The sequence below is a fragment of the Canis lupus genome, chromosome 13 (genome assembly GCF_011100685.1).
Source record: "Canis lupus familiaris isolate Mischka breed German Shepherd chromosome 13, alternate assembly UU_Cfam_GSD_1.0, whole genome shotgun sequence".
In the NCBI taxonomy this organism is placed as follows: domain Eukaryota; kingdom Metazoa; phylum Chordata; class Mammalia; order Carnivora; family Canidae; genus Canis; species Canis lupus.
Genome location: NC_049234.1, coordinates 60,212,073 through 60,235,253, shown reverse-complemented (window position 1 = coordinate 60,235,253; position 23,181 = coordinate 60,212,073). Strand labels below are relative to the sequence as shown.

The following is a 23,181-nucleotide window of genomic DNA, read 5'->3' as shown; positions in this document are numbered from 1 at the left end:
GAGGCTCTGTAGCAGGCCCTGCTTTTCCTCAACTGGAATAGCTGAGACAAGTCATACAGAGAAAAGATTCTGTTAGGCTTTTTAGTCATTCACAGGACAATATTGGCTACTTCCAAAGTGCAAAGCAGTTGAGTTTCTTGTTATTTTAGAAATCAGGTTCTAGCAGGATCTAAACAACAGTAGAACCACTAATCCAAATTTTATTCTGTACTCAGGGCCACAAAGGAACTGTAGAGAAACTAAATTTGGACCCATCTGGTGACTAACACAAACTCAAGGCTATTCTCCTCCCATGATATGATCTTAAGTTGACTATAGATTTATTTAACAAGGGGAAGCTTAGATAGATTCCCCATGTACTCACTTCTCTCTAATCTTGTGTGAAAACCAACATCTTTCTGGGAGTTTATTCATAGCTTAATTTAAGTTCACAGAACATGGTGTGATCTTTAATTTTATATCAACTTGGCTAGGCTATGTTGCCCAGTTTGGCCAAACACTAGTGTAAATGATGCAGTGAAGATATTTTGTGATGTGATTAATGTTTCTAATCAGTTTACAAACTAAAGAACAAAAAACTAAATTTCCCCAAAAAAGATTTTTTTTTTTGACAGGGAGAGAGGAGAATAAGAGGAACAGAGAGAGAGGGAAGGAGAGAATATTAAGCAGGCTCCATGCTCAGTATGACACAGGGTTTGATCTCATTACATTGAGATCAAGACCTGAGCCAAAATCAAGAGTTAGATGCTTAATTGACTGAGCCACCCAGGTGATCCCCTAAAAAAGAATTTTGCTCAAGACTGTACATAGAAACTTTGCCCGAGGGACACCTGGGTGGCTCAATGTTTGAGCGTCTGCCTTTGGGTCCTGATTCTGGGGTCCTGGGATCAAGCCCCATATCAGGCTCCCTGCATGGAGCCTACTTCTCCCTCTGCCTATGTCTCTGCCTCTCTCTCTCTTTCTCTCTAGGTCTCTCATGAATAATTAAATAAAATCATTAAAAAAAAAAAAAACAGGAGAAAGATGGTGGTGGCCATACTGGAACGTTTGGGTGCATTATGGATGCAGAATCTGAGGGGGAAGCTGGCCTTAGGGCTTCTTTCATCTCACAATGTTTTACCCCAGTCATATATCCACATGAGTGGGTCTCTGGACATTAATCGAAAATGGGAAAAGAAGAATAAAATTATTTATCCTCCACAGTTGCCTGGAGAACCTTGGAGGCCAGCAGAAATCTACCATTGTCGAAGGCAAATAAAATACAGCAAAGACAAGATGTGGTATTTGGCAAAACTGTTATGAGGAATATCCATTGACCAGGCTTTGGCTCAGTTGGAATTCAGTGACAAAAAGGGGGCCCAAATAATTAAAGAGATTCTCTTAGAAGTACAAGATATGGCAGTGAGAGACCACAATGTGGAATTCAGATCCAATTTATATATAGCTGAATCGACTTCAGGACGAGTCCAGTACCTGAAACGCACCCAATACCATGGCAGAGGACACTTTGGGATCATGGAGAAGGTTTATTGCCATTACTTTGTGAAGTTGGTGGAAGGCCCTCCACCTCCACCTGAGGCACGGAAGACGGCAGTCACCCATGCCAAAGAGTATATTCAGGAGCTTCGCAACTGGACCATTATTCATACCCTGTGATGGGGGATTCAGGCTCTACAGTGTATATATTTTGCCATTTATTTCTTAAAAACAAACAGAAATTAAAGATAAATGCCTTAAAAAAACAAAACAAAACAAAACCTTTGCCCTAGTGTTCAACCTGCCACCTACATTTCAGACTCAGGACTGCAAAATCAGCTCTTGTCTGATTTTTAGTCTGCCAACCTATGGACTTTGGGCTAGCCAGCCCCCAAAATCATGTGAGTAAATTTCTCTTTAGGGGTGCCTGGCTGGCTCAGGGAAGAGCATGTGACTCTTGATCTTGGGGTCATGGATTTTGTGTTACTAACTCTTTGAACTTCAACATGCAAAGCACAGCAGAAACTGTCCTTAGATTTTCTGAGACCCTGATGAAACTAAGTCCATTCTAATGACAAAATTTAGGTTACAACTGCTGAAAGATTCCCAGGATCTATAAAATTACTAAGAACTCATCTGGCTGTGACTCATGGGAATTACAAATTGAGAGAAATTTATGCTTTGGATTATGGATTTCTATCAGAAAGGCAAGAACATTTTATTTTGGTATTTAGTTTCTTTGGACTTGGAGTTGCAATGGGATTTAATGTTTAGCCTTTAACTTGCCTTAGGAATTTGATAAGAGAAGTGAAAACATAGTCAAATTTGGGATACCTTTATGCTGTTAAGATTTTTTAGGATTCTCTTTTTGGCATTTTATCCTAATTATATCATTTAATTTCATTGTAGAAATATTTGATAACTTGAAGATAATCAGTAGGGCTGATTCATTTGGCTGAGAAATAGAATATGGAATAAATTATAGAATGGCCTTTCAGTTGACTTAATTCATGTGCTGTTTGGATAATTTCATAGATATCTAAAGGTAAAATCTAACTATCCACCAGCTCTCAAAGGATAGACTGGTATTAGAGAAGTGGTTTTGCAGAGGAGGCACAGGATAGTCCTGATTAAACTGCTAATCTCTTCTGAGAGGAATGACCTTATCCCCAGTAGATCATAGTTTAATGGTTAAGCCAAAGTTAAAAAGAGAACAAATATTGAAAGAATATTAGTATGAAGTGTTTCCTTTTCTTTACATTTTCTTTCTGTGGAAGGAATTCTGATAGTTTACTCAAAACCTCTTCTACTTTACTAATGCTAAAGCTGAAGTTAAGTCATATATCTAATTAGTAAATTTGGGGAAAATAACTGGGCAGGTTCTGTTCCGCTGTTCTCTTCTACCTTTTGACAGCTATTCTGGCCACTAAGATATTCTGCTCTGGTCCTCCAGGTATAGACTACCTGCCTTTCCTCACAATGGACCTATAGACCCCAGTTCAGAATTACCTGCAACTAAGTCTGCTAATTTCAAGTCCAGTATTAACAAGCCCATTTGTCTGACAAACATAAAATTGAATTCACTGACCTGGTTTCAATCAATGATAAAGTTATTTTAGCTTCTATCTTTACCTTTTATGTCTTTTCTCCGAACTTAGGTGAGGAACAGAGATTCTTTGATTGAGGTCTGTTTAGAGATCTTAATATCTGGTTTCCATAATTGCATTATTTTCCCAATTATTCCAGGTACAACTATTTAAAAAATGGTCCCCACATCCTCTACTGTTTTTTTCCCTGTATAGAACTTTTAGTCACATTTCTAAAGCATGAAATTTTTCAGAACAATGAACTATCTAAATAATTCTCTCAATACCACTGCATTGATCAGATCACCCTTCCCTCATTGATTTAACAAGCCCATCTTTTTTATGTCACATACTATACATATACACATTTCTCAATAGATAGAAGGAAATAAAAGGAAAGTCATAGTCTTAAGTCATGAAAGTTTCTATATACATGTATATATAGTGTGTTTATTATGTTATCATTTCCTGTTGAAACACAGAGCACATCTCTTGTATTTCTTGTATTTCTTGTATTTTAATCTCTTGTATTTCTTACCACTCTGAATTATGCATTGATGCATAAGTAATTTGTTTTAATTGTCTGTAAATGACAGTATATCTTACCTACCTCTGTTTTTTTTCCCCAGTTCCTAGCACAGTAAAGTCACAACCTAAGCATTCATTAAAGGGTTGTTGAATATATTTACATAAACGGTAAAACTTTTTGCAAATATAAACTGGAAAAGTGAGTATGGGTACTATGGATATAGTTTGTTGATTCTAGAATATAAGACAATTGTTGTTTTTGTTAAACCTTGGAATAAATATATTTTCAAATTTATGTTGATAAGGATCACAAAGTGGTTGGCTTTTTTTTTTTTTTTTTTAAGATTTTATTCATTCATTAATGAGAGACACCTCTAGAGGGAGAGAGAGGCAGAGACACCGGCAGAGGGAGAAGCAGGCTCCATGCAGAGAGCCCGACGTGGGATTCGATCCCAGGTCTCCAGGATCATGCCCTGGGCTGAAGGCAGCACTAACCCATTGAGCCACTGGGGTGCCCCAGTGGTTGGCTTTTAACTCATGAGTTGGAAGCTTTGTTTCCTGGTTTTTATTGGTAGAGGTTTTAAGAAAAGATGACACTAATTACCCCCACCCCCAAATCTTTCTACTATAATGAACCTCTAATATATGGTTATACTGATACTGCATTTAGACTTATCTGCAGGTTACATAGTTATGCCTGTAGTGGCATTAAAGATTTAAATATGCTTACTCAGGAGCAAAAGAGAATCCAAGCCCAAACTTTGGTTCTTAGGCAGTTTGGGCCAAAGTATGAGAGGTGAGCTAATTCTCTGTGCTGCATAGGAATTGTCATTTGGATATGCCTTTATCTCTGTCATTCAGAGTTTCACACCAGAAGGTCAAATACAACCAACTTCTTGGTTTCACAACCATCCACAAACTGAATATACAGGAGTCATGGCCTTTAGATGGCCACTGTAGATGATTCCAATGTGGACCTGGCATCAGAGGAGATAAGGCTCCATGAGCTGGAATGAAAAAAAGAAAATCAGAAACTAACACAGAAGCCTGCGACTAGATCAGAGACACTCCCTGACAATTCCCAGAAAAATCCTGGAAGAATTTAAGGGCAACTAAAGTTCTTGCAAAGTAGATGAAAACAAAAAATAGTGTTTTCATAATGTGTACAACTTTTTCTTTACCCCTGTGTTATTGTGGCCTAAGATGGACATAATCTCTACTTACAGGTTTCATTGTAATAATTTTCATTTGAATCAAAATGATTACCAATTTTGAATATCATGGGAAGTAGCAGACCCTCTCCCTAGTTCATAGAAGATAGGAAGTTATTTTAAACAAATTGGTATTCCTCTCACTACATTGAGGAACTTACACACACACACACACACACATATATATAATGTATACTTTTATATATAATAAAGTCTTTTCACCTACTTCTTTTTGGATCCCTACTGTTTTTTTAAAAAATTTTATTTATTTATTCATGACAGACAGAGAGAAAGAGAGAGAGAGGCACAGATATAGGCAGAGGGAGAAGCAGGCCCCATGCAGGGATCCTGACGTGGGATTCAATCCCAGGACTCCAGGATCACACCCTAGGCTGAAGGCGGCACTAAACCGCTGAGCCACCCAGGCTGTCTTGGATCTCTAGTATTAATAATTCACCTTTGAAAATGAGATGTTCAAGATAAGAAGCTTCTGCACAGCAAAGGATACAGTCAACAAAACTCAAAGACAACCTACAGAATGGGAGAAGATATTTGCAAATGACGTATCAGATAAAGGGCTAGTTTCCAAGATCTATAAAGAACTTCTTAAACTCAACACCAAAGAAATAAACAATCCAATCATGAAAGGGGCAAAAGACATGAACAGAAATTTCACAGAGGAAGACATAGACATGGCAGATAAGCACATGAGAAAATGCTCTGCATCACTGGCCATCAGAGAAATACAAATCAAAACCACAATGAGATCCCACCTCTCACCAGTGAGAATGGGGAAAATTAACAAGACAGGAAACAAATGTTGGAGAGGATGTGGAGAAAGGGGAACCCTCTTACACTGTTGGTGGGAATGTGAACTGGTGCAGCCACTCTGGAAAACTGTGTGGAGGTTTCTCAAAGAGTTAAAAATAGACCTGCCCTATGACCCAGCAATTGCACTGCTGGGGATTTACCCCAAAGATACAGATGCAGTGAAACGCCGGGACACCTGCACCGGATGTTTCTAGCAGCAATGGCCACAATAGCCAAACTGTGGAAGGAGCCTCGGTGTCCATCGAAAGATGAATGGATAAAGAAGATGTGGCCTATGTATACAATGGAATATTCCTCAGCCATTAGAAACGACAAATACCCACCATTTGCTTCGACGTGGATGGAACTGGAGGGTATTATGCTGAGTGAAGGAAGTCAATCGGAGAAGGACAAACATTGTATGTTCTCATTCATTTGGGGAATATAGATAATAGTGAAAGGGAATATAAGGGAAGGGAGAAGAAATGTGTGGGAAATATCAGAAAGGAGACAGAACATGAAGACTCCTGACTCTGGGAAAGGAACTAGGGGTGATGGAAGAGGAAGAGGGCGGGGGTGGGGGTGAATGGGTGATGGGCACTGAGGGGGGCACTTGAGGGGATGAGCACTGGGTGTTATTCTGTATGTTGGCAAATTGAAAACCAATAAAAAATAAATTTATTATTTGAAAAAAAAGAAAATGAGATGTTGATTATTACCTGCAATGAAGTGGAAAACTAGAATTTCATGGCTGGAATTTTACTTTCAAAGTATTTTGTTTGGCCAGCAGAATTCTTGATGCCATTATTGGTGCTGGGTTTTGTTTCTTTGATCTTTACTTTTTTATGAACTTGAATATTTTTAGCTGGAATGTATAGTCTCCAGTTCAATATAAGCCCCATCACTCCCGCTTGTTGCTTTATACATTTATGTGGCTTGCCTAATTCCCAAACATCATTTTGGCCTTTTGTTTGCCTAGAAGTGTCTCATCTAGATTTTTTTCTAAGATATATGGTCCCTTCAAAGCAATATTTTCTATTTGCACAATGTGGTATCTAATTTAATTTTTTATTTGAAGCTGAAACCTATTATTTTATTTAACCATAAAGTCTTCCTTATTATCATGAAACACACACACAAATATAAAACAAACAACAAGAAATCACAAAGTACAAAGGTAAAATGACTTCAGTCTTTAGATTTTTCTGAAGAAAAATCTTAGATTAGCATTTGGGGGCAGCCCAGGTGGCTCAGTGGTTTAGTGCTGCCTTCAGCCCAGGGCCTGATCCTGGAGACTTGGGATCAAGTCCCACATCAGGCTCCCTGCATGGAGCCTGCTTCTCCCTCTGCCTGTGTCTCTGCCTCTCTCTCTCTCTCTCTCTCTCTCTCTCTGTCTCTCATGAATAAATAAATAAAATCTTTAAAAAAAGAAATTAAGAAAAAAAGGATGAGCATTTGGATGCTCCAATTACTAGCTACATAACCTTGGCCAGTTAGTATGTCTGATTCCATTTCACCATGGTTAACAAATAATAATGTCATAACATTATTTTGAGAATAAAATAAAATAATATGACATATGCAAACCTCAAATGTAATACATCAAATCTTATGCACAGCACATAAAAAGCATGTAAGAAATGGTAATTCTTAATACTAATAGTACTGTTATTGAAGTTATTCAATGAAATAATATGTTAGAGTTGTTAAAATTGTAAACTTTGGAGTTACAGTGCCTGTGTTCAAATCATGGCTGTGCTACCTATTGGCAGGATAATGATAGTCAAGTGACTTAATCTTTCTGCCTTAGTTTTCTCCTCTGCAAAAATGAGATAAATATAGTTCTTACTCATAGTGTTGTGATGAAGGTAAAATATGTGTGTCAAGCTCTTAGAACTGTGATTCACACATAGAGGACTCAAAAAATGTTAGATAGTCTTCTCATTAGTGAGTTCATTCTCAGAGGGAATTTCATTTCAGAAAGTGAATATATTGCTATCTTTAGACACTGGCTTGGCAAAAACATTTAATTTTGAAACCAATATAATTTTTCTAAAAGCAAACATGAAATAATATCTAAAACAAACATGGCAGAATGGGAAACACACACACTCACACACTCACATACACAGAGGCAGCAGATTCCCATGGAGAAAATGAGTATTAAAAGGAATTTTAGGGCAGCCCGGGTGGTTCAGCGGTTTAGCACCGCCTTCAGCCCAGGGCCTGATCCTGAAGACCAGGGATGGAGTCCCACATCAGGCTCCCTGCATGGAGCCTCCTTCTCCTTCTGCCTGTGTCTCTGCCTCTCTCTCTCTCTGTGTCTCTCATGAATAAATAAATAAAATCTTTAAAAAATAAATAAATAAATAAAAGGAATTTTAATCTCCATGCTACTAATTTATATTATGAAAGAAGAACCACATTTGAAAATGATATATTATCATAGTTTTTGTATAGTGTCTTGCAGCAATAAATTCTTACTAGGTTGTAATGGATGGAATTGTGTTTTAAATTTTTAAATTTAATATGTAAGTACAAATTACAAAATCCTTAACACGAAACCATGTCCAAATGCTTCATTCTGAAAAAAATATAAGAAAAATAAATAAATCTTAAAGAAACATACAGAGAGGATTGCCTCGTAATTGTCTTATCAAATTCATCCGTCACAGGTATACCATGAAAAACAAAATTAAATATGATTAATCTGGTGTAAATGTACACCTAAAATCACTTTCCAAAAAAAGAAGAAAGCAAAAAAAAAAAAAAAAAGAAAAGAAAAGAAGAAGAAGAAAAAGAAAGAAAGAAAAAAGAAAAGAAAAGGAAAAAAGAAAAAGAAAAGAAAAAAAGAGGACAAACACAGGCATGCCTAAAACTGGGAGGCATTTCTGAACCGCCTCAGGCAGCAGCTTGTTTTGTTGAATCTGCCCTATTCAGCTACCAAGATGTGTTTGGTTGAAAGCATTTCTCCAGTGAAATTTCCCAGATAGTGAGAACATTCCAACATGAGCAATAATGAGATACTATGTGATGAGATTGCCAGAAAACAATGATATCGCAGCCAACTTTTAACACTCCCACTTGAATCCTCTGAAGAGTAAGTGAAACTCCCAAAATAAACAAATGTTGAACTTTATGTTTCATGATTTACATATCAGAGACAAAATAACTCTTGGATTCTGAAGGCCAATATGATAAGTTTGAGGTGAATATCTAATACATCACTACAGAGCTGTGAATGATTTCAAACTGAGTTCATGTATGTTCTTTTTGTCTTGATATTCAAATGCCATGTAAAATGATTTACAAAGTCATGATACAGATGAATAAGTGCTGTTTGTAAAAATTCTAAAATGGAAGAAAGTTTCTTCTTTCTTTTTCAAATTTCCTTTCTCACTAATATTAGTGTTAGTGTTTTCTTGTGCCTTCCATCTCACTACACATACATTTGACTCTACAATTAAGTTATAAACAGCTGAATTACTTATTGTAATAATAGACATATATTCATACATACTCAAAACACATACACACCGAGGCAATTGTTATCGACTATCTATTTTTAGGTAACAAACTATTAAAAAATGTACTGGTGGAAAACAACTATATAATCTTCAAAGTTCCTGTGGATCAAGGATCCAGAGATGAAGAGAGTATGGCTTTTTTCTGTTCTGTGATGTTAGGGCATTAAACTGGGAAGACTCAAATCTCAAGTGGCTGGGTGCTGACATTTCCTTGGGGCATTTTAAACCACAAGTTGGGAGCCTAGGTTGTGTGAACTTGAAGACCACACTCAACTTATAAGCAAAACCACGGAACTACATGTTCCTTCCTTGTAGCTTGAACTGAAGTTCTTCACAGCATGGCAGCCTCATTGTAGCTCAACTTCTTATATGATAGTGAAGGGCTTTAAGAACAAGTATTCTAGTAAACAAGGTAGTGGTTACATATCATTTCATGATTTGGCATCAAAAATTAAATAGTGTCATTTCCAATGTCTTCTTAGCATTAAAAGCTAACGTTAGAGCATTCATAAACCTACATACTCAATGGGAGATAAAGAATACAACTCTTACTGAAATGAGTATTAAAAATTTGCATCCAGTTTTTCTAAAACCACTACAATAGTGTCAAAAATAAAAATTGAAACAAAATTTCCTATTATAGCTAAAATCTTGATTTCCCTTAATTTCATTCATTGAAGTAAAAAAAAATGGGTTTTAAAGATATTTTATTTATTTATTCATGAGAGACAGAGAGAGAGGCAGACACATAGGCAGAGGCAGAGATATAGGCAGAGGAAGCAGATTCCATGCAGGTTCCAGGATCATGCCCTGAGCCAAAGACAGACACTCAACCACTGAGCCACCCAGGCATCCTGTAAATTTTAACATTTATAATAATTTTATTTTAACTAATTCTCTTCAGTACTCTAGAGCGTATTCAAGGGCATGTAGCTTGATATCTAAAGATTGCAAAAATAAGTTCTCCTCAACAGTCCTCTGTGAATCCTGAGTAAGCTGGCATGTTAAAGGTACTCTGTGTCCCTCATGGATAAGAGACTGAGGGTGGCACTTGACGGGATGAGCACTGGGTGTTATACTATATGTTGGCAAATCAAACTCCAATAAAACAAATATATGTATATATATAATAAATATATAAAAATCAATATATATATATAATAAAAAAAAGATCTTACTCAAAGTGTCAACAAACAGTCCCTATGTGTACGTATAATCTATGTTTTACATTACCATGAAGTCCTCACAAAATTGAACCTGGCTGGATGTGCCTTAAAAGCTATGTAAATATATTTGCCACATGTTTGAGTTGATTGAATATATTGTTTAGTGCACCTTCTCCTCCATACTCTGAATAACATGAATTGAAACATTTTAACAAAAAGGAACATCAGGAGTGGGGGCTTAAAAAATAAAATGGAGAATACAGCAGAAGAAAATAGCAAAAAAGATGTGAAATGGCTTTCCAGAAGAGTAGGATAGTGGCAGGTAGAGAAATAGAAGGAGACAGCTGGGGGCATGGTCGTGGCCCTAAATTTAAAACAGTACCAGTTACGATGGTAGTGTGTTTTTTCTCTAGTCTTGTTTCAGCACAAAGCAGGTGGAATGTTAAATTTAATCAGGGTTGGGCTTTTGCAAAACTGGTTAGGTTAAGGGTGAAAGAAGCAACAAAGCTGAATGAATAAACAAGGGGTGATTAGAATGAGCTATCATTGTTTACTAAACGAAGTCTTCAGGACACAGTTATTAAAATCCTAAGTGTAGGGGACACCTGGGTGGCTCAGCGGTTGAGCATCTGCCTTCAGCCCAGGGCGTGATCCCGGATGTCCCGGGATCGAGTCCCACATTAGGCTCCCTGCAGGGAGCCTGCTTCTCTCTCTGCCTGTGTCTCTGCCTCTCTCTCTCTGTGTCTCTCATGAATAAATAAAGTTTTTTAAAAATAAAATAAAATAAAAATAAAAATAAAAATAAAAATAAATGAAATCCTAAGTGTAACAATAATAACTAGTATGGATCACTTTCTATATGCCAAGTACCAGGCTGACCTTGTATCATTTCATTTAATCTTTAAAAAAAACAAAACAAAACAAAACAAAAAACAACAACAAAAAACTTTTAAATAGGTCCATTATCAGTTCCATTTTATAAAGAGAAAGACAAAGCAATTAAACACTAAATCAGGGCACTTTGGTTGACTTAGTCAATCAGGCATCTGCCTTTGGCTTGGGTTCATGATCCATGGGTCCTGGGATTGATTCCCACCTCAGGCTCCCTGCTTAGCAGGGAGTCTGCCTCTCCCTCTGCCCTTCCCTTCTGCTCATGATCTCTCTCTCTCTCTCTCACCCTCTCTCTCAAATAAATAAATAAAATTCCTTAAAAAGAAAAGAAAAACCTAAAAAAAAAAAAAAAAAGCACTAAGTCAGAGAGCTCATTCACTTAGCTATTAAGTATGACCTAGTCATAAAAACCCATAATAAATTGTACTAGGATAAAATCAAAACTGTAAAATTTTAAAACAACCAACCAAACAAAACTAATAAGATTTTGGTATATAAAAAAAAAAAAAAAACAGATCTGTAAGAAGTGTAGAAAATAGGAGATATATGTAGTAGTCCTTAGAGTTCAAAGCAAAAATAGAGCAAAACACTTTTGGAACCAGTTAGCCAGTGATTATTGAGGGTGCTATAAGAAAATGGGCAGCATAACTAGCATAAAAGTAAGTTGTTATGAAAGAACACTCTTGGAGATTTAGTCTCTTCAAGCAGAAAGTCCACATAAAAATATACCAACAAGAAGGTCTTCCTTAAGTAATATTAAAAGAACCTACAGAACAAGAAGATCCTATTTAAGCAGACTTGATGGGGGAAACAAACAAACAAACAAACAAACAAAAACAGGAGATTTTTTAAATGTTGTGAAAAAATTCTTAGAAATATAACAAAGAACAATTCAAAAAATCATAATTTCCAACCTTAAAAATTCAACAGCAGAACAGAAATAGACATTTATGAAACCAAGTTATCTTAAAAGTTAAATGTAAGAGGGGCACCTGCTTGGCTCGGTCAGTTAAACATCTGCCTTTGGCTCAGGTTATGATCCCAGGGTCCTGGGATGGAGCCCACTCATGTTGGGCTCCTTGGTGGTGGAGAGTCTGCTTCTCCCTCCACCCCTCCCCCTTATTCATGCTCTGTCTTCCTCAAATAAATAAATAAAATCTTTTTTAAAAAGTTAAATGAAAGAACTGTCCTATAAGTAAAAATACCAAAGGAAAAAAAAAAAAAGAAAAATGTAAGTGACAAGATAAGATACTAGAGAGATGGAGGAGAAATAAGGAGCATTCTGTAAGGAACAACAAAGGACTGATAGAGGCATAAAGAAATGGGAAAACAAAATCAATCATAAAAAAATATTTAAAAAATACTTTACTTGTGTTGAAAATGAATTGAAATTTCAGATGAAGTATGCCAGTGAATTTAAGGCAGGATTTGAGAAACAAAGTCTCACACTGGAAAGATTTCAAAATTTGAAGAGAAAAGTTTATGTTCTGTCAGAATAAATTGGTTGCTTTGAATTCAAAGAGAGGAAAATCAGACCACTTTTGGATTCTTCATCCATACCACTGGAAACTATAAGGTTTATAGTTTTGTAGAAAAATAAATGTTTGTGCCCTAAGAATCTTAGCCCTTGCCAAAATGCTATTCATGTAGTAAGATCTAAGTAAAATAGCGTTCCATTCATTTACATTTTTGAAGAAATCATTAGAAGTAGTTATACCAAAAACAACTCAACCAATATAAAGATCTCAAAACAGGAGAGGATGAAATGAGCATTGCTGAGCAGAAACTAATGAAATGAGTGATGAAGCATACATGTTAATATGCTTGGAAAGGATTCTTAAAATAGGAAAGGTAAATGTAATATATTAATAAAAATATTTGTAACATATATGAATGTTAAAAGACTATATACTTTTATACTATATATATATATATACTCAAAATATAAAAATTGACAAAAGTCTTCTTAAAAAATGTGAAGAGATGACTAGAAAAATTTTAAGAAGGAGATATCCAAATGTTCATTAGACTCACCCTAGTATTATAATTTCAGCAATCTTTGAACACACTGGGACAAACAATCCATTGATTTTGCCACTCATCACTGTCCATCATTTCCTTTCACATCGTTATTTACTTATTTACACAGCAGAGATTTCATGGTACATTATATTAATCACGTTGTTGTATTGACCATATACTTATTAGCTCCTCTACACCCTCCTCATATTGGTATGGCAAAACCCCAATCTTGGCAGCAGAAGGTGACTGGAAAAATCCATACAATTATGCTGAATAATAGCATTTATATTCATAATCATGATCATATAGATGACACTTCTGCAATATTCTGGTTTTGATCATTAAGCACTCTTCTAGAAAACAGTTTCATACTGTCTGTGTTGTTCTCATACCTCCAAACAATCTTTCATTTCATGACAAAGGCAATCGGAAGAGAATTTCCACAAACTCCAGTCAACCAGCCTGCCTGCAACTCTACATGTTCTTCCTACTTTTTCCTGTGGAGGTACAGTCCATGAAGTTATATGACGCCGTCCCTTCCAGAACTGCACCAGCGCCCATGCTCACTCACTCTTCTTGTCTCTTTACCAGTATTTCCCTCTGTCTTGCACAATAATCACTCCCTCATCCAAATGAACATTTCATCCACGTTGAAAAAAATACAAAAATCTCTTTCTCCTACATTAGCCTCTAGCAATCACCTCATTTCTCTTCTCATTTAGCAAACTCTTGGAAGGAGTCGACTATCATCACAATCTCCTTATACCTACTCCACTGAGGCTTTCACCTCCACCACTTCATCAGACTGCTCTTGCCAAATTCACCAAAAGCCTTCACATTGCTAAATTATATGGCAAATCTTAATTGACTTATTATCAGCATTGGACACAGTTAATTGTTATTTTCTTCTTGAAAACTGCCATTTGGCATTTGGAACACAACAGTTACACATCAGAGATATTGCAGGCTCGATTCCAGACCACTGCAATAAAGCAAACATCCAAATAAAACTATCAAATGAATTTTTTGGCTTCCCAGTGCGTATTACATGTACACTACATATACATTATATTATTGTCTATTAAGTGTACCATAGAATTATATCTAAAAAACAATGTACCTATCTTAATTTAAAAATACTCCATTGGAGGCACCGGAGTGGCTCAGTCGATTAAGCGTCTGTTTTTGGCTAAGGTCATGATCCCAGGATCCTAGGATCGTATCTTGCATCAGACTCCCAGTCAGCAGGAAGCCTGCCTCTCCCTCTGCCCCTCCCCCTGCTCATGCTGTCTCTCTCTCTCTCTCCTTTTCTCTCCCTAAATATAATCCTTAAAAAATTAGTAAAAATACTTTATTGACAAGACAATGCTAATCATCATCTAACCTTTTGGTGAGTGGCCATCTTTTTGCTGGTGAAGGGTCTTGCCTCAATGTTGATGACTGCTGGCTTGTCAGGGGGTGGCTGCTGAAGGCTGAGGTGCCTTTGGTGATTTATTAAAATAAGATGTCAATAAATTTTGCCTCACTGATTGACTCTTCCTTTCTCTTGAACACTTAGAGGCCATTGCAGAATTTTTAATGGGCTTAATTTCAATACTGTTGTGTCTTAGGGAACAGAGAAGCCTGAGTAGAGGGAGAGTCATGGGGGAATGGTTTACCATTTATCAATTAAGCTGTCTTGTACAGGTGTGGTTTGTCTCACCCCAACATGATTAGAATAGTAACATCGTTGATCACTGATCCCAGGTCACAATAAAAAATATAACAATAATGAAAAAGTTTGAAATATTGCACGAATGATCAAAATATGGCACAAAACAAATGCAGTTATAAAAATGGTATCAATACACTTGACAATATTAGCCATAAAATGGTGCCCAACTCAGGGTTGCCTTTTAATTTCATGCCTTAACTGTCCTTTTAATTTTTTTTTTTAAAGCGCTCTATCTTCAGAGCACAATAAAGCAAAGTGCAATACAAGGAAGTATGCCTGTTTTCACAGTTGGTTCTTTTACCTCCCTGGCTGCTCCCTCTCCCCATCTTCTTTGCTGCTTTCCCCTCATCCTGACAACCTCTAAATACTGGAGTTTTCCAGAGCTCTCACTTCGAGGATCACTTATCTATTTACACTTACTCCATAGTTGAGCTCATCTGATTTCATCGCTTTAAAAATCATCTGCAGGCTGATGACTTCCAAGTTTAAATTTCATTCTGGATTTTTCCTTTGAACTTAAAACTTCTGTCTCTAAAAGTATGCTCAGTATGTCTACCTGAATGTTTAATAAGCATGTCAAATATAATGTGTCCCAAACTGAACTTTTGATTCCAACCTCCAGACCTGCTTCCACCACATCCTGCCTCATTTCAGCAAATGTCAACTCTGTCATGACATTGTTCAAGTAAAATAACATTGGAATCGTTCCCAACTTTTTTCCAAGATTTGTAGCACTGCCCTTAAAATATATCGCAAATCTGATCTCTTCTCCCCACATCTTCCAGTAATACTTTTCCCCAAATTTCTGGTACAAATGGCTTCAATTATAACAACAATTTCCTACCTGGTCTGTGTGCTTCAGCCCTTGTGCTCTACATTCAACCCTCAGCCCTCAACCCCGCCACCAGAAAGCTCCCATAAAGCTGCCATTCCCCAGCTTTAAACCCTCCTATCACACTGCACGCTTCACTCAGAGTAGAAACCAACGTTGTTGTAATGACCTTCAAGGATCCTTGTGTCTTTCCTTTTATCTCTCAGACCTCCTTGATTCTCCTCTCCAGTCTTGCCTGACCTCTTATTATTCTTAGAGCATTTTAAGCATTATCCTGGCTCAGGTTTGAGCTCTTCTCTGTTATTTGTAAGTAACTGCTTGCCTCAGACATCCAGATGACTCACTCCTTCAGCTGTTTCAAAGGTCATTTCATTAATGGACTTCTCTGAGCATCCTATAAACTTAGTAGCTCACTCTCCCTTTTCTCTTGACCAAATTTAATTTTTCTCCACACCACTTATTATCATCTCGCATAATCAATTTCATTATTTGTTTAGAGGCTGTCTTTTCCCCAAACAATATAAACTCCAAGAGGGTAGGAAGTTGATCTGGTTATATACTACTATACGCTCAGCAAGTAGAATAATAAGTAGCATGTGCTAAATCACATTCACTGAATGAACAAATGGACACAGAAAAAGATTCTCAAGCACCCTAATAAAAGACTGCTTTTTAAGACAGTACAAGATCATTTCACCTACTACACTGACAAAGAAAATTATTATGGAATCTACTGCTGAAGCTAAGAATATAACTATAACAGACTTTTAAAAAAATGTTTACTATAATTAAAAATGCCTCTCTTTAATCCACTAGTATCATTATTGGGAAATCCTTTCTAAAGAAATAGAAGCAAAAAAAAAGAAAGAAAAAAGAAAGAAAGAAATAGAAGCAAGAGTATATATTGATTGTAGCATTGTTTGCAGTGGTAACAAAAATTGCATTTTTATTGTCCCCTGGTATGGATTTGGTACAACAAACTGTGGTCAATCTAAACTACAGAATAAGTCAATTATATTGACTTTGAAGAGGCTCATGATGTACAGCAAATTAAAAAAGCAAATTGTAGAGTGCTAAGGGACACCTGCCAAAAAAGTGAGATCTGTTGGGGTTCCTGGCTGGTTCTATTGGTAGACCATGCAACTCTTGATCTTGGAACTGTAAGTTTGAGCCCCACATTGGGTGTAGGGATTACTTGTTTAAAAAATGAGATGTTATTTATTGCATCAAGAAACTGGTTGTGTTTGTTTTGAGTGGTTTGGACAAAGGGTTCAGGAAGTTGGGGTTTGTCCTGCACTGGGCCAGTTGGAAAATGGACGCAATTCTGTGAAGAATAACTTAATATTTTATTTAGGTAGTGGGACAGATGAAGTGAGCTGTCATTGATAGAGAACTATTGATCACCCACATTAGCTGAGAGAGAAGACTACTTAATTGTTTTTGATCTACAGTATTTTTGTTTTTGTCTGGGCTTACATACAATTACAGAGTGATGATGTTTTTGTCCCCCTTAGCTAGTCACAGACAGACCTCATCTGATTTTGGTATTTTGTGAAATCTTTTGTGTTCAATAGGAAATTTGGCCACGGTGATAATGGTAGAAGAGATCAGCTGACAACTGTCAAGGCTACTTTTTTTTTTTTTTTTAAGATTTTATTTATTAATGAGAGACATGCACACAGAGAGGCAGAGACACAGGCAGAGGGAGATGCAAGCTCCCTGCAAGGAGCCAGATGTGGGACTTGATTCTGGGACTCAGGGATCAGGCCCTGAGCGGAAGGCAGACACTCAGCAGCTGAGCCACCCAGGTGTCCCAAGGCTACTTTTTTTGTTTCAAGATTAATGTGCATTATTTGATATCATTTTAATAAAAACATATCATAGACAGCGACAACATCAACAAATTATAAATAAATAATACATCATACATATATGCACATATACACATCCATATTAAAGTGCGTGGGTACACATGTGTAGGGGTGTGTAAGCAGTCAGGAAAAATACACAACAAATGGCTAACATTACCTCAGGGGTGAGGGAGTAGGAAAAGCTTGAGAAGAACATGAGAAGAAACTATCAGTTTTCATTAAATAACTTTGAAATCCTTCACTGATCATGTGTGTGTGTGTGTGGTAGTTTTTTTTTTTTTTTTTAAGATTTTATTTATTCACGAGAAACAGAGAGAGAGAGAGGCAGAGACACAGGCAGAGGGAGAAGCAGGCTCCATGCAGGGAGCCCCACGCAGGACTCGATCCCAGGTCTCCAGAATCGCCCTGGGCAGAAGGTGGCACTAAACCGCTGAGCCACCCAGGCTGCCCTGTGTCTGGTAGTTTTAAATCCAAACAGGAAAGGTAACAACATTTGAAGACAAAAGAAAAGAAAAATTCAGAGGCCTTGAGAATGAAAAATATGTAATTGGTGGAAATGAGATATAATTCCAAACCTTTCAGTTGTCAGGAAACTGTGGTTTCTTCATCTATAACATAAAGGTCACAGAAATTTGTAATGATTCAACAAGAAACTGTGTATAAAGCACCTTCAAAACTATAAATTCACACATGTGTTTAGCTTGATAGCAGTCTATTGGACCTTAGGTTAAACCTGGATCCCACTCAGGACTTCTTTTCCTGTGGCTAGTTCATCTAGTTTTAGGATATGCTGCCCCCACGTGGATGGTAGTTGATAACGCTGACCAGGGATCATAGTATGAGTGAATTATTGGGATTTTCCTAACCTGTTAATGGAGTAAAAAATTCCTCAAGATGTATTTCTGTATACCATAGATTTGTTATGTTTATGCAAACATATAAATATATGCTTAAATATAATATCACACAAATATGTAATATCAAATTATGCGTGTATGCCTGTATATGTACATAGATACACAAAACCAATATGAACATAAACAACATATTTAACAGACAATTTAATGACTTGGGGCACCTTGAGTGTCTCAGTCGGTTAAGTGTCTGCCTTTGGCTCAGGTCATTATCCTGGGGTCCTGGGATGGAGCCCGGCATCCGGCTCCTAACATTATTCTGTTTTAATATGGTTTTTGGAAATCATTCACTTTTGCAATTTAATAAAAGAGAAAAATTTTCAAGCCTTAGGAATTCAAAACTGTTCAGTTAGGAGTTTAAATAGATTCAAATTGCAGAAAAACTGGTTTGGATATTTTACTAGATTTAATATGCATGTTACATAAGTTTCACAACTCTATGACAAAAATATTATTTCACATGTAAAGAAATTAAAGCTCTCATGTTAAGACCTTGTCCAAGAAAGTGTGTGTGTGTGTGTGTGTGTGTGTGTGTGTGTGTGTGTGAAGAGGAACAGTAGTAATGGTAGTAGTATTGTAGTATAGTAGTATAGCATAGCTATAATTGGAGCATTTATCAACCGGCTGCATATATTGTTCTTTCTATTACATTGTGGGCCAGAATCAAATGTAAAATTGTCTCTTCAAACTGGACAGCCACATGAATAGAAAAATGGGTCTGCAGGGTAGTGTTCGTGTGTGTGTGTGTGTGTGTGTCGGAGTGGTTATAGGTCTCTCGAAAATATTTTGAGAGCAGGAAAATAAATAGAGCCAGAAATCCAGGAAGTCAAATTCATCAATCTGGCGGGAGATTTCATTGTAAAGCAGAGGGCATTGTCCCATGAGAACAGAGTGATAAAGATAAAAAATTTCTTCAACATTTCAAATTATAATTCTTAAATGTCCATCAATGGAACCACCCTTCATTTTAGAACTAGAACACTTCCAATAAAGAAGATCCCCTTATCACCAATCCTTTTCTTTTCCTTTTCTTTCAGAGGTTACCATTATCCTCAAGTTTTGATAATAAACCTTTTGTTTTCTTTTCATGATTTTACCAAATACAAATTCATCACTGGGCAATGTAGCTTTATTTTGCTTGTTTTTACATGTTTAGAAAGCTATTTAGAAGAGTTTGTTTTCTGTAGATAACATTTATCAGGTTAAAGAAGTTCCCTTGAATCCTAGTATTCTATATATACATATATAATATATATTTTTTTAAAAGAATTTTTTTATTTATTCATGAGAGACAGAAAGAGAAAGAGAGAAAGAGAGAGAGAGAGAGAGAGAGAGAGAGAGGCAGAGACACAGGCTCCATGCAGGGAGCCCAAGGTGGGACTCGATCCTGGTCTCCAAGATCACACCCTGGGCTGAAGGCAGCGCTAAACCTCTGAGCCACCGGGGCTGCCCATATATATATATATTTTTTAATTTTAAATCAGGAATAGATGTTGAATTTTACTAATGGCTTTTTGTACATCTGTAAAAATTACTCTATTATTTTTCCTCCTTTAATCTGTTAAAGTTATGGATTATATGAATTGATTTTTGAATGTTAAAGTCGAGTTCCGAGTATAATCCTGACATGTACTTGAAGATTATTATGCATAATGGAAAAAGTGTTGCTAATATTTGTGTTATTAATTGCCTCTATATTTATCAGCCTCTAAATTTATGTGATTTTCCTGTCATTTCTCTTTTGTGTACTGTACATATTTTGGTATCACAGTTACGTACCCTCAGAGGAGAAATTTAAAATTACCTGTTCTTTAAGTATTTGGTAAATCTTGCTCAAAAATCTGGTCTGCACCTGGAGTGTTTTTGTAGGAATTTATTTAACTACTGATTGACTTTCTTATATAGTTCTTGGGACAAAATGATTTACTCTTCCTTATTGCATCAGTTTTAGTTGACTTCTTTCTTCACTTTTTATTTAACTTTATAATTAAATTTACCAATGCATAATAATCAGCATTTTCATTTTTCTCTTTTTTTGAAAGATTTTATTTATTTATTCATGAGACACACAGAAAGGGAGAGGCAGAGACATAGGCAGAGGCAGAGGAAGAAACAGGCTCCTTGCAGGGAGCCTGACACAGAACTCGATCCCGATCTCCAGGATCACATCCTGAGCCGAAGGCAAATGCGCTTAACTGCTGAGCCACCCAAGCATTCATCATTTTTCTCCTGAACAATAAATTATCCTGTGGTACTTTAACTCCATTTACCCTTCATAACTTATCTGCTATTAGTATCAAATATTTTATTTCTTTCTTTTTTATGTTTTTCAGTTTTATGAAGGTTTTTCTAATGTTTCATTCAATTAATGGTTAGATCTAGCCCCATGTTAACAATTTTCTTTATTCTACGTACAAAATATATATATACAAATATGCACACATATAACAAAAGTAACAATTGTATATAAAGACTGAAAAATATAAAATAATACCAAATGTTATTTAACAAGAAGAACAAAAATAATAATAGTATAAAGAAATTCAAGAGAATACAAAGAACTGAATTCATGGCTATAAGGGGCAAATGAGAAGGAAAGTATAAAGAATTGATTTAAAATATCTCATTTTTTTAGCTGACCATTATATAGATTAGTATTCGCTTATCTCACTTTATATGTGATATTACTTATAATATAGTATTAGAATTATTTTTAAAATACCTCTGAGGGGCAGCCCAGGTGGCCCAGTGGTTTAGGGCTGCCTTCAGCCCAGGTCATGATCCTGGAGACCGGGGATCGAGTCCCATGTCGGGCTTCCTGCATGGGGCCTGCTTCTTCCTCTGCCTGTGTCTCTGCCTCTCTCTCTGTGTCTCTCATGAATAAATAAATAAAATCTTGTAAAAAATAAAATAAAATAAAATAATAAAATAAAATAAAATAAAATAAAATAAAATAAAATAAAATAAAATAAAAAATAAAATAATAAAATAAAATACCTCTGAAATTAGAGTTAAAAATCCAACTTAAGGCTTTTTATAATAAGTTCATCTAAAAAACTTAAACAAAAATAATGACCTGGGCAAAAATGTATCAAAAAATGAAAGCAACTAGAAAGAAAAAGATTTTACAAAATTAATACTGGCAAAAAAGCATAGATAAAGTACCCTAAAGAGGCATGTTGTATATTGTAGACTATGACAGGGTTCCCTAATTTTCATAAATATTTTTGCCATGATTACAGTTTCTTCTATTTATTAATTTATTTTCTGTCAGCTTGTTCCATCAATTATTAAAAGAATATTACCATAATCATCAAATATAATCATGGATCTATTTCTTTTTTTTCCTTTCATGAGTCTGCTTTATGTATTTTGAAGCTCTGATGTTAGCTTCCTACACATTCAAGATTGTGATATCTTCTTGATAAATTGACACTTTTAATTATAAAGTGACTCTCTTAATACCCAATAATATCCTTTACTCTGAAAACCTACTTTATCTGATATTAAGAGAGCCACTCCAGCTTTATTATATTAACATTATCATGATGTGTGTATTCTTTTAATGTTTTTCTTTATAAAGTGAATGTCTGTGGATAGCATACAGTTTATCTTTCTTTTTTAAAAAATCCAATCTGGGAGGCCAGAAGTGCTGGCTTTAGGGGCTCCGGGAGTTGAGGAGACTTGGTGGCCGCAGCCAGGGCAGCGAGGGGGTCACCAAAGCGCTCCGATTCTCGTGGCTGTGCAGGGATTTAACTGCCACCATGTCAAGCAAAAGGGCAAAGACTAAGACCATCAAGAAGCGTCCCCAGCACGCAACATCCAATGTATTTGCCATGTTTGACCAGTCCCAGATTCAGGAGTTCAAAGAGGCCTTCAACATGATGGATCAGAACAGAGATGGTTTCATTGACAAGGAAGATTTGCGTGATATGCTTGCCTCCCTAGGGAAAAATCCAACCGATGAGTATCTGGATGCCATGATGAATGAGGCTCCTGGGCCCATAAATTTTACCATGTTTCTCATGATGTTTGGTGAAAAGTTAAATGGCACAGATCCGGAAGATGTCATCAGAAATGCTTTTGCTTGCTTTGATGAAGAAGCAACTGGCACCATCCAGGAAGATTACCTGAGAGAGCTGCTGACTACCATGGGAGACTGGTTTACAGATGAGGAGGTGGATGAGCTGTACAGGGAAGCACCTATGGACAAGAAGGGGAATTTCAATTACACTGAGTTCACGCGCATCCTTAAACACAGAGCAAAAGACAAAGATGACTGAAAAGACCTTCAAATTCCAGCCAAACGTTCCTTGTTGCCACTTTGGGTATTTCTGAGACTTTCTGTTAGAGACTGTTGCATGCCCTTAGCTTTGCAGCTTTTGCCTTTCTTGTTATATTTATTCTCAGCCATTTGGGGCACATGCATTTCTATAATCAGACTGGAAATGGGACATTTTATGAATTTTCAGAATAGAAAATAGAGAAATTTAACTTACCAGCCCCCCTCCCCAAAATAACTGCAGTCTACACAGAGTCAGTATATTTTTTCAGAGAAAGTTATTCACTCAATTTTTTTCTGAACCATAATTAAACTTTATGATAAAAACAAACAAACAAACAAACAAACAAT

At 36.3% G+C, this 23,181-nt stretch overlaps 1 protein-coding gene and 2 pseudogenes across 2 annotated transcripts in view; all 3 read left to right on the top strand.

The window, feature by feature from the left end:
- Positions 1 to 23,181, top strand: part of LOC119874467 (UDP-glucuronosyltransferase 2A1) — an 84,772-nt gene that overhangs the window by 4,038 nt on the left and 57,553 nt on the right. The gene's annotated exons all lie outside the window — the stretch shown is intronic.
- LOC100684724 lies at positions 1,024 to 3,857 on the top strand (annotated as a pseudogene).
- On the top strand, positions 22,313 to 22,831 carry LOC475164 (myosin regulatory light polypeptide 9 pseudogene; annotated as a pseudogene).